Consider the following 13,786-nt stretch of genomic DNA (forward strand, 5'->3'; position numbering starts at 1 on the left):
GGCGGTACCTCCTTAAAAAGAAAGCACTGACCAACAAATTGATTAACACTACAAAACAAATATTACAAAAATGTGAAAAGGAAAGTTTATATACAGGGATAGAAAAAGATTTCAGGGGAATTAAGCTCCTAAAGTGTGACATGAATGTGAGCATGGTTACTTACAGGTAAAAAGTGAGATACAGGTGAAAAGTCACATGAAAGGAGGCAATACTTCTACTGCACAATAAGTGGCTCATTACTCTGTCAAAAAACAAACAAACAATCAATCAAACAAACAAAAAAGTTCAAAAGTTAAAAACTTTTTTAAGCACTTACACTGGTGTGTGTGTGTGTGTGTGTGTGTGTGTGTGTGTTTTCTTACAAGTTTAAAACGACATGAGGGTGAAGACTTAGGGCCCTATAATACACCCGGCACAATGCGACGCAAGGCGCAGCGCAAGTGTGTTTGCTAGTTTGCGTCCGGCGCCGTTCGCGTTTTCCCGTTCAGCGCCACGTCCTTAAATTAGTAAACGCATTTGCGCCAGTTAGTGCGCCCATGGGCGTGCTGGTCTAAAAAAGAGGTGTGTTCAGGCGCATTGCCGGCGCATTGCTATTTTAAGAAGCTGAAAATAGACTGCGCCATAGACCAACTCAAACCTGGTCTAAAGTCAATGGCGCAATATTTTTTTGTTAGAGCGCGTTGGTAGAAACTGCGCCTCTGGGCGCGTCCACAGTGCGCGTTGACTTTGCTTATTACACACAGGGATGCGCATCACACAAACATGCCAAATATTAAAAATAAAAGGATTACAGTGTAAAAGAATATTATTGTGTAGGCTACATAAATATAAAAATGTAATGATGAATAGTCATTGCGTGTATTAGAATTAGGCTACCTATTTTCAATTCAGCCTATTACTACTTATAATGATGAACGAAATTGGCTAATTAATTGAACAATCGTGCCAATACACACACATATATATTAACTGACTCATCGCGCGGAGCTATTTGAAAGCCTGCATCCAACGCAGACGACTGAAAGATTGACTGGCCACTTAACAGGTAATTTCAGCAAAACATCTGATGCCAGAAGACGAGGACACAATCACTGCTAATTCATCCCATGCCTTCTTCACCTCGGGAAGCTTTGGTGGATTCCTGCTTGTCCCGTAGATGATCTGCTCGCGCGCTTTAACTTCGCGCACGAGCAGATCGGTTTCTTCGCTTGAAAAGCGTTCAGCTTTTCCGCCAACAAATTCCGCCATGTAAATAGCAATCCTCCATGGCGCGAGCGCATCTCGCTCTTAAAGGGAATGGGAGATGACACTCTGATTGGTTTATTGAACGTTACGCCCATTACTCATTAACAGAATAGGGACAACCCATTTCAAAAATGCGCCCCGGCGCACGGACCGTTTTTCCGTCGTTAAAATAGCAAAAGTGGATTTGGACACGCCCTGAGTGCACCTGCGCCGTGCGCTTTACACTTTGCGTTTAGATCGTTAAAATAGGGCCCTTAAAGACAGAATTTTCATTATTGGGAAAACTAACCCATTAAGGTGTCCTTGTTACAGTGTAATTATACATTTAAGTACTGAGTAATATTAATTAACAACATGTACTTACAATTTTAACACCCCAGTATGAAACCGCATTTGGCTGAACTCTGGTGCGAGAATGGTCAATCATAAGCCGAAAAAAAAAAGAAAGAAAGAAAGAAAGAAAGAAAATAATGATTTATTAGTCTGGACAAATACAGCTATACCTCATTAAATTCTCGAAGCCAGCTGATTTCTGGGTGAGTCAGGTTTGCTAAATATAAAAAAAAGCAAAAATTTGGCTGAATGCTGACAGGAATACAAAGAAATAAAAAAGGTTTTCTGATTTGCTGCGCTGCACAGACCGATCGGCGTCTGACTTGAAGCAATGCATTTGCAGGGCAGTTTACACACACACACACACACACACACACACACACACACACACACATATATATATATATATATATATATATACATATATATATATACAGTGGGTACGGAAAGAATTCAGAACCCCTTAAATTTTTCACTCTTTGTTATATTGCAGCCATTTGCTAAAATCATTTAATTTTTTTTTTTTTTTTTTTGCAGATTTATTAAAAAAGAAAAACTGAAATATCACATGGTCCTAAGTATTCAGACCCTTTGCTCAGTATTTAGTAGAAGCACCCTTTTGATCTAATACAGCCATGAGAAAAATGCAACAAGTTTTTCACACCTGGATTTGGGGATCCTCTGCCATTCCTCCTTGCAGATCCTCTCCAGTTCTGTCAGGTTGGATGGTAAATGTTGGTGGACAGCCATTTTTAGGTCTCTCCAGAGATGCTCAATTGGGTTTAAGTCAGGGCTCTGGCTGGGCCATTCAAGAACAGTCACAGAGTTGTTGTGAATCCACTCCTTCGTTATTTTAGCTGTGTGCTTAAGGTCATTGTCTTGTTGGAAGGTAAACCTTCAGCCCAGTCTGAGGTCCTGAACACTCTGGAGAAGGTTTTCATCCAGGATATCCCTGTAGTTGGCTGCATTCATCTTTCCCTCGATTGCAACCAGTCGTCCTGTCCCTGCAGCTGAAAAACACCCCTACAGCATGATGCTGCCACCACCATGCTTCACTGTTGGGACTGTATTGAACAGGTGATGAGCAGTGCCTGGTTTTCTCCACACATACCGCTTAGAATTAAGGCCAAAAAGTTCTATCTTGGTCTCATCAGACCAGAGAATCTTATTTCTCACCATCTTGGAGTCCTTCAGGTGTTTTTTAGCAAACTCTATGCTGGCTTTCATGTGTCTTGCACTGAGGAGAGGCTTCCGTCGGGCCACTCTGCCATAAAGCCCCGACTGGTGGAGGGCTGCAGTGATGGTTGACTTTCTACAACTTTCTCCCATCTCCCGACTGCATCTCTGGAGCTCAGCCACAGTGATCTTTGGGTTCTTCTTTACCTCTCTCACCAAGGCTCTTCTCCCCCAATAGCTCAGTTTGGCCGGACGGCCAGCTCTAGGAAGGGTTCTGGTCATCCCAAACATCTTCCATTTAAGGATTATGGAGGCCACTGTGCTCTTACGAACCTTAAGTGCAGCAGAATTTTTTTTGTAACCTTGGCCAGATCTCTGCCTTGCCACAATTCTGTCTCTGAGCTCTTCAGGCAGTTCCTTTGACCTCATGATTCTCATTTGCTCTGACATGCACTGTGAGCTGTAAGGTCTTATATAGACAGGTGTGTGACTTTCCTAATCAAGTCCAATCAGTATAATCAAACACAGCTGGACTCAAATGAAGGTGTAGAACCATCTCAAGGATGATCAGAAGAAATGGACAGCACCTGAGTTAAATATATGAGTGTCACAGCAAAGGGTATGAATACTTAGGACCATGTGATATTTCAGTTTTTCTTTTTTAATAAATCTGCAAAAATGTCAACAATTCTGTGTTTTTCTGTCAATATGGGATGCTGTGTGTACATTAATGAGGAAAAAAATGAACTTAAATGATTTTAGCGAATGGCTGCAATATAACAAAGAGTGAAAAATTTAAGGGGGTCTGAATACTTTCCGTACCCACTGTATATTTTTTTTTCCAGTAAATTTTGTCCGACTTGAGATGTTGCCAATGCTGCATCACTGTGACGTATGCCATCAAAGTACCTCAAGCGCAGTTGGCTGGGTCAGCCAGTGCAGCTTCTCCAGAGCGGCTCTGATGATGACAGCTATTTCATGACTGGCCTGACTCACTGTTGACAACAATGACGTGTGTTTCATGTTTATTCTGGCAACTTCAGTTCCGTTAATGCAGACAACAAAACTTTTTTTTTTTTTTTGGACAAGGTAATGAGCCAGTTATTGCACAGTGGAAGTATTGCCCCTTTCATGTCACTTTTTACCTGTACATTAACACACTCACATTCATGTCACACTTTAGGAGCTCAGTTCCCCTGAAATATTTTGGCATCCCTGTTGAATAACAAAACTTTATAAACTTTCCTTTTCATAATTTTGTACTATTTTTTTTTTTTTTTTAAATCAATTTCACTAACACATCTGAGAATAGAACAAACCTATTGATATGAGAACAACACACACTTTTCCCAATCCCATTATTTGCAATTTCTCTAGGAGAAAGTTAATTTAATGAGAATTATCACCAGCTAATAGGAATTAGAATTAGTCAGATGAAGAAGATTATCTTCGCATAATTAGCACTATCTGTCAACCTCAATTAAAATGGGAATTAGGAGAAGGCTCAGTATTTCTACTTGCAGTATTTCTACTTATTTGCTGGACAGAGGAAAGCCAAGCTTTTATGTGACTGACAAATATCTCTCTATAATAATAATAATAATAATAATAATAATAATAATAATAAGAAGAAGAAGAAGAAGAAGAAGATAAATTTGAGATAAATTTGAAAGAAATGAACAGTGAAGGTGGTTGTGATACTGTCACACAGCTCACATGTTCTACTGCTCAATAGATATCAGGATGGTTTTATATATGTTTGAATTTTAATTGTTTTACATGTTGTCTTAGCTTAGTTTATTCCTCTTACCTATTTTTTATGTGTTAATAGGTGTGTTAGAATTCGGCTGCGGCTGGATGCAACAAATCAGCAAAAGTAGTGCAGGTGGGGAGGAGCAGAAAACAGAGACGTGAAGTCGGACAATTTCTGCTTCCCGTAGTGATGCTCACTTGGTGTTTGCATACTTTATCACAGCTGAAGTGAAATAAATGCAATTTTTAATCCATGTAAGTCATCCTATTGGGATGATCGTTACATAGTGAAGACCTCATCTTTGTTTTTAAGGAGCTGAGAGCAAATCACATTGTATTGCGAGGATGATATCTCGGTATGAACCTAGGCAAACATTTCTACTGTAAGGTTGACTGAAACTATTCCAGTAAAGGAATTTTGTTATATTTACTATCCCAATACTATTGATGGTGACAGGCCCCCATCAGAAACTGATCTCTTGTGATGTGCAGATTCATAGAATTATACACCAACAAACAATTAAGTGTCTCTTATTCAGTGGGTACAGAAAGTATTCAGACCCCCTTAAATTTTTCACTCTTTGTTATATTGCAGCCATTTGCTAAAATCATTTAAGTTAATTTTTTTCCTCATTAATGTACACACAGCACCCTATATTGACAGAAAAACACAGAATTATTGACATTTTTGCAAATTTATTAAAAAAGAAAAACTGAAATATCACATGGTCCTAAGTATTCAGACCCTTTGCTGTGACACTCATATATTTAACTCAGGTGCTGTCCATTTCTTCTGTATCATCCTTGAGATGGTTCTACACCTTCATTTGAGTCCAGCTGTGTTTGATTATACTGATTGGACTTGATTAGGAAAGCCACACACCTGTCTATATAAGACATTACAGCTCACAGTGCATGTCAGAGCAAATGAGAATCATGAGGTCAAAGGAACTGCCTGAAGAGCTCAGAGACAGAATTGTGGCAAGGCACAGATCTGGCCAAGGTTACAAAAAAAATTCTGCTGCACTTAAGGTTCGTAAGAGCACAGTGGCCTCCATAATCCTTAAATGGAAGATGTTTGGGATGACCAGAACCCTTCCTAGAGCTGGCCGTCCGGCCAAACTGAGCTATTGGGGGAGAAGAGCCTTGGTGAGAGAGGTAAAGAAGAACCCAAAGATCACTGTGGCTGAGCTCCAAAGATGCAGTCGGGAGATGGGAAAAAGTTGTAGAAAGTCAACCATCACTGCAGCCCTCCACCAGTCGGAGCTTTATGGCAGAGTGGCCCGACGGAAGTCTCTCCTCAGTGCAAGACACATGAAAGCCCCCATAGAGTTTGCTAAAAAACACCTGAAGGACTCCAAGATGGTGAGAAATAAGATTTTCTGGTCTGATTAGACCAAGATAGAACTTTTTGGCCTTAATTCTAAGCGGTATTTGTGGAGAAAACCAGGCACTGCTCATCACCTGTCCAATACAGTCCCAACAGTGAAGCATGGTGGTGGCAGCATCATGCTGTGGGGGTGTTTTTCAGCTGCAGGGACAGGACGACTGGTTGCAATCGAGGGAAAGATGAATGCGGCCAAGTATCCTGGACGAGAACCTTCTCCAGAGTGCTCAGGACCTAAGACTGGGCCGAAGGTTTACCTTCCAACAAGACAATGACCTTAAGCACACAGCTAAAATAATGGAGTGGCTTCACAACAACTCTGTGACTGTTCTTGAATGGCCCAGCCAGAGCCCTGACTTAAACCCAATTGAACATCTCTGGAGAGACCTAAAAGTGGCTGTCCACCAACGTTTACCATCCAACCTGACAGAACTGGAGAGGATCTGCAAGGAGGAATGGCAAAGGATCCCCAAATCCAGGTGTGAAAAACTTGTTGCATCTTTCCCAAAAAGACTCATGGCTGTATTAGATAAAAAGCGTGCTTCTACTAAATACTGAACAAAGGGTCTGAATACTTAGGACCATGTGATATTTCAGTTTTTTTTTTTTTTAATAAATCTGCAAAAATGTCAACAATTCTGTGTTTTTCTGTCAATATGGGGTGTGTACATTAATGAGGAAAAAAATGATATAACAAAGAGTGAAAAATGTAAGGGGGTCTGAATACTTTCCGTACCCACTGTATACTCTATGTTTTTGGATTGTGGGGGAAACCGGAGCACCTGGAAAGCTATGCAGACAACAGGAACCAGGGACCTTCTTGCTGTGAGGCAACAGTACTAGTTGAGCCACCCTAATTTATTTTTATTCAACATATTCAACATAACATGAAATGTTGAAGAATAGTGAACCTTTTTTGCCCTGTTTTTGTTGGAAATTGATTTTGTCTGCATGGTTGGCTCAAAGCAGATGAGTTTTACTTTGGGAAATGTGGATTAACTGAGACCTGAACTTGAAGTGTGAAAGGACAAACCAGTCAATATGCAATGATTACTGATAATGGCATGCAAGCCACTGGATAATCTTTATAAGCTTGTTTTTATCCAAAGACTGAAAGAGGGAAGACAGACTGCAAAGAACCCAAAGCAAATGAAATCCTTAGAATGCTGAATAAATGTTTACTGTATCGATGCCAAATGCAGAGCAACAGTTGCAAAGAAGATTTTTATGCTTTCTCAATGTGATTCTTGCCCCTGCAAAATGTGCTGCAAGGGTGGCATGGGTGGTTGCTTACTGACCCAAGTCAAAAGAACCCACAACCAAATCTTTATGAAGTTTTGATTGTTTGATATGGCTTGGGTTTTTTGTCTGTTAAGTGAAATCTAATTTCTCATAGCAGTGATGGCAATTACAGTGGTAGCGCACCTCAAAAAGCAATATATATATACACATACTGTTACGACCGTCTAGGGGTCGGCCGCAACAGGAAGAGGAAGAAATGAGTCTCATTACCAGAGAGATTCCAAAAAGAAAAGATTTTATTTCTTACAGAGGGTTTAGCGTCAGGGGCAGACAAGGCCAAAATAATAAACAAAAGAATCCTTTTTTTAAACCTCTACAATTCCTAATTGAGAATAAAGAAAACAAAATACAGTTCAAACTTACCTACCTCCCTAACCAAAAACAATATGAAAATGTGTACAAAATAAAATGGCGTCAAACCCCCTACATCCCTCGATTGTGTAAAGATATATACAAAAGTATTTACAGGTAATATTTACATAAGTCCGTAGCGAACAAAGCAGAATCAGAATCCAGTAATCGATAGTCAAACAGGCGTGGGTCAAATAAACAAGAAATAACAACAAACAAAATACTACAGTCAGTACAAATTTAATGTCAAAGATTACATTTGCACACTCTTACTAATCGTGAACGTTATTGCAGTCATGATTAAAATTCAGAACTTATATCCATTATAATCAAATGCTCTTTGACAGGAATAAAAAGGAAAGGATAGTTTATCCCTAGATTGCTCATCAGTCTTGCACATCTGAGACTTCTACTCAATTTTAAGACTGAAGAAAATTATTCAAAACCAAAGCCTGAGAGATTCTCCTTGGGATATGCAGTAATAATAGCTAATTTATGCACCCTCATGGATGCAATTATTTCTTTCTGCTGAATTTGTGACTGTGGCACAAAACCAGTCACAAACTGAAACATGACACGTAAATATCCTGTTTATCAGCTGATGAATTATCACCAGTTTATTGAGATTAGTGACCTCGGCTGACACCTGTATGGATCCTGGTTTCTTTCTCTTTCCATAATCCCCTTGCCTGAGGATTGTTGAAGATTTTAGTCTTTGCGGATTTTATCGTCTTTTAGATCCCCTGGTAAAGCTTAAGGCGCCATCTTACCTGTCACTTGTGGCTTATACTGTTCAATGAATATAGAAAGTCCTGATTTAGAGGATTGAGGCATGATTGATCAATAGTGCCTAAAAATGATTGTGGTGGAATTTGGAAAGCTACAGAATGGAGAGCTGAGGTGATTGGAATTGTTTAGGTTTGTAGACTGATGGAAGTTATTGGGGTCAATGACTGAAAATAACCTAAGCTTAAAATCAACATGAAATGAAAGCGAGCCTATTTTCTTTTTGTTATACAGACTCCCAGTGAACATTATTCTAAAGAAAAAATGTCTTCATAATCTTTCATTAAAATCTAATAACTTACTCCACCTCTAAAATCACTTTCTTTTTCAATTGACAACATTAACTAATAGATCATGTTAATCAGTAGAAGCAAACATTCATACTATTCTGCCCTACTTGCTTTGACCATTCATAAACCAGTCATTTAGAACTCAGAGGTCCGACCTTCAAATCTTTGACCAACAAACTTAGCCTTTCTTGCCAGCATGCTCATATTTAGCCTTCTGTCAAACATGACATATTTTAACGTTTCAGCTTTCTAATGTTACTAGTGTAATCGGGTGACGTATGGGTTTGGTACTACAACTCCCATAAGTCTTTGGGGCAATTATAAGATTTGCATCATTACATAGTTGGCGCACTATAAATAGACGCACGGAAGTATAGCGCGTCCTCGTTTAATTCATTCATTGACTCTGGAAACAAGTGTGAGCTAGCATCAAGTAATCTATGGTCTAAAAGAGACGCACGGAAACATAGTGCGCCCGTTTCATTCATGGTCCGTGTAGCTTCGTATAATTTGTTTTTTCGTTTTTGTCTTCTAAACGGAAAAACAAAGAAAGCATTCATTTATCACATATTCGACCCTCCTCATGGGCATAAATAAACAAATTTCGAGTCGTTTTTTCATATTTTTATTTTTGTTTTAATCACACTTTGTTCTAATCCGCCAAATGGGAAAACAATAAAACCAAAATGGATAAACAGCTTAAAGGTGCTCTAAGTGATGTCACGCGTTTTTAGGCCAAAACATTTTTTGTCACATACAGCAAACATCTCCTCACTATCCGCTAGCTGTCTGTCCCCTGAAGTATAGCGCTTTTTACAATACAGATTGTTTCAAAGCAGTTTTACAGTGATAATAGGAAAATTAATAGACAGAGTTTGTTTTGGCTTTACAGCAGCTCTTAGATTATCGAGCTAATTTTTTTGATTGAATCTTTTGTTGTAAAAATCATTAATTATTAACTTAAATGACACTTAAATGACACCTTTTAACTGAAAACAGACCAGAAACAGAAACTTTTAATGTGCTCTTGCCATTCATTTATGTGTTTAAAGGTAACACTTTGAACAATAAAGCCAGATGTGAATATATATTTTTATATTTATTGCCATCTATTACCCTGTTATAAATTAATTAGTCAAATAAGCTATATTTAAAATAGCTATATCTTATTAAATATAGGCATGCCGTCTTTTAATTTAAAATCTTAAATTTAGTCAATACAATTAGAGTTTGACACTATTCTGTTTCAGCCAAAGGCATCTTGCGCTGCAGAGGTGGCATAGCAGCATCTGAAGTAGCTTTAGATGTATTTACACAATTTAATGCTGCTCAGAGAGGTCCGTAAATACATTCACACAGCAGAGCAAATAATGCAATGACATTACTTTTATGTTTTATACAAAATGCTTTGAATACAGAAATATTAAAGGTGCTCTAAGCAATGTCACGCGTTTTTAGGCCAAAACATTTTTTGTCACATACAGCAAACATCTCCTCACTATCCGCTAGCTGCCTGTCCCCTGAACACACTGTAAAAAACGCAGTCTCTGTAGTTGCCACAAGCTCCGAAAACGGCAATAAAAACAAACTGGTGCAGCCTGAACCACGAATCATAATAAACATGCTCCAGCCAATAACCGACAACAATGATTTTAAATACGCGTTCATGACTGTTTCAGGAAGCACGGAGGGAAGGGGGAGGAGGAGGAGGAGGAGGAGGAGGGAGGGTCTAGCTAGCCTCTGTTTTGTTTGACAACACTTCGAACGTCAAAAGAAAGTTACTCCACCCAGGATCGCTTAGAGCACCTTTACATAAATTACAAGATGAAACGAATATGAAATATTGCCAGTAGGTGGCAGCAAGTCATTGTGTTAATGAATGAGTCATTTTATTCAATCGATTCGCTCGAAACGCTGATTCATTCAGTAATAAAAGGCTGTATGGCTGGTGAATCACTCAACCGATTTGTTCAAAGACTCGGATTCATTCACAAATTAACTACTATAGGCCACTCTATGCGCATTATGTTATATGTTGCACAATGATCTGTGACTTTGCTTTAGAAATTTAGCTAGCAGAAAAAAATAAAACATTGTTTTGAGGACATACTCAGTGTTAATGAAATACACGAGGTGTATTGCTCAAAACTACAGTCAGGACTGCTGATCTGCACTTCATTACAACCACATTCTCTCTGCGCTGTTCAGTGAGTCGCGCATTTTTGATACACAGATTTCAAGCTAAATAAAACAGGTGGTGTGTGCCAAATAGGCTAAGGGTAGTTTTGACAGCAGATGCAAATAAATTAATATTTAATATGATAAACTAATTCCACTGCACCCAAATGTATGCGTAGGCAGAAGAAAGCTATGACCTGTAGGGTTTGTGTCGAGCCATTCATTAATCTGTTTGATGAGAAATAGACCCAGATGAAATGTCCGATACATTCTCTCTTCGCTGTCCAGTGCATCGCGCAGCTCCAGCAGAGATTTTTAGAGTTGGTCAGCTAAATAAAACAGCGGTGTGCCAAATACATAGGCTAGGAGTAGTTGTGAGAGCAGATGCCACGTAAATTAATATTTAATATGATAAATTAGTATTTCACTGCATGCAAATGAATACAAAAGAAAGCTCTGTCGTCTCTGCCCTGGTATGGGTTGTGTCGAGCCATTTATTAGTCTGGTTGTTTGATGAGAACTAGATTAAATGTAGTTGCAATAAACTCTGTAATAATCCGTACAAATGTATCGGATATATAGGCTACTATTGGTCTTTGGTTGACCAATCAGCGAAAAGGGGCGTTTTATTCCCGCCCATGTAGAGATTGAATGTTCAAGCTGTTTATCCATTTTGGTTTTATTGTTTTCCTTTTGGCGGATTAGAACAAAGTGTGATTAAAACAAAAATAAAAATATGAAAAAAATGACTTGAGATTTGTTTATTAATTCTCAAGAGGAGGGTCGAATATGTGATGAATGTTTTCTTCGTTTTTCCGTTTAGAAGACAAAAACGGAAAAACAAATTATATGAATGTACACGGACCATTCATTCATTGAATCTGGAAATAAGCATGAGCTTGCTTCAGGTAATTTGTTCTTAAGTTATTTTAATGTTTTAATTGAGGGCTGTTCCTGTTTTGAGCAACGAGACACATATTGCTTCATGCTGCTCATGCTTACAATTGTTTGTGTCTCTAGGTCACCTTTATTTGATTTGAACGCAGGGCATAAGGCAGTCGTATGTATTTGTTTTATCGAGGTAATGGGTTTATGCAAAGATAACAGTAGGTTAATTTGGGTGGGCAGAAAGTCGTTTTATCTTGTTGTTGCATTTCAGAAGTCCTTGTGTGTTGATGGTGATTGGCCTGGTGATGCAGTCTTCAGAGTGTTGAATGAGTTAAGAGCGAATTAGGTATCACGGAAGGCACTAAGACTAGTAGGTAAGATCCAAGTGCAGCTTTAGGGCAATCCAAAAATGTTGTACATCCAGGCAAGAGTCAAAATCCACAGAATCGGTCCACACACAAAAAAAAGAAAACATAAACCAAACAAGAAAATAAGAATCCAGGGGCATATTCTTCGTACCTCGCTTAATACATCTGAGATGATTTGACAGATGCCAGATCTTCTAATCGTGATAACTGAACTCTGGCTAATTTGGTTCTTCAAACGAATTTGCAGATTGGATTAAAATATCTGGATTAAGTTGTCTAAGATTACTGCGTGTTCTCGTGTTCCATGAAAAGGGCAGATGTATCGATACATGAAACCACGATCAGCAATGCAGCGATTGGCTGGAGTCAAGACGGCAACGTAATGACATCATAGAATGAGAAAAGACACCTGACTAAAAACTTGGAAACATTTATAAGGAAACAGCTAAGCGAATAAATGACTGAAGAACGACATAAATGTTATAATAGATAAATGAAATGTGCACTATTTTTTTTTTTTACATGATTACCCAATTATTTAGGCTATAGTCACAATTTCTAGTATTTGTACAGGCAATTTTTTATTTCAATGTTGTAATTAGCAACTAATTTACCTTTGAAGCATATTTGACAGCATTAATTAAAGTTTCTTAAGGGTCAAGATCAAGTTATCTGCATCTCCTGCACTTCATCAAGCCACTCCCATAATATCTGTCGCGGTTCAAATGCACAAATGCATGTACGGCATAGACATCTGTACATCATGTGTGTAAGATTCCAATAAAAATTATTACGTAATTATTCCCTCACGAATGAATCTCTCAAAGAGTAAAACTGTCGGTGTCTATATTATGACACTACACGGCATTATAGTATTATTTGCAAATTTATTTTTAAATCATTATTATTGTCCCTGGTTTACATTAGGGTACTCTTGTGGGAAAGTAGCAGTGGCTGGGAGTCTGGTACAGACTTTAAGCATCACCTCTGCTTAAAAAAGTAACTTTGCAACTACATGTCAAGACTGTCTGCTCAATATCTGCTAACACTTTATTTTGATGCTCCCCAACAGACATTTTGACATACTGACTTTTTCTACTAACCTTAACCAATAGTCTACTAATGCTCTAAGGCAGAGGTGCCCAAACTTGACTGAGGTCTGTGGGCCAAAAGTAAAACTTTTATATTAAATTTAAAATGGTTAAAAATTGGTTCCCCTGATTTATGATTTCATAATTTTAAAACATGCTACATGCTAACATGCTAAGAAAGCGATACTCTGTGGCCACAGAAAATATCCTTTCTATAATATTTGATAGACAATTAATACTGAGTGTTCGCTGGCCGAACAGATTAATTGATTGTAATAATAATTCTGCTACATTAAGTTAATTTGATTAACTGATTCAAATATTTATAATTAATCATAACGAGTTATGACTAATCATTAATATTTCCCCTTTTGAGCTAATAAATATTGTTACAAATATTATAATGATATATACTAAAATAACTGTGTAAGTAGTAAAACAATACAAACGCAAATGGGGCAAACATTTTGAATCCCCCCTCCCTTGCCTCACAGTGCTTTGGTCCACTGCCTGCTTTCCTCTTTTACCTTACCTACACACATAAGTCTGGCGGAAGAGAACCAGTGTTGCCAGTGCTGCATTTTCAAAATAGCCCAATTGTGTGGGAAAACCACACAGTTGAAAAAGGATGCTTTTAC

This window comes from Megalobrama amblycephala, linkage group LG14, assembly GCF_018812025.1.
Source record: "Megalobrama amblycephala isolate DHTTF-2021 linkage group LG14, ASM1881202v1, whole genome shotgun sequence".
Taxonomy (NCBI): Eukaryota; Metazoa; Chordata; class Actinopteri; order Cypriniformes; family Xenocyprididae; genus Megalobrama; species Megalobrama amblycephala.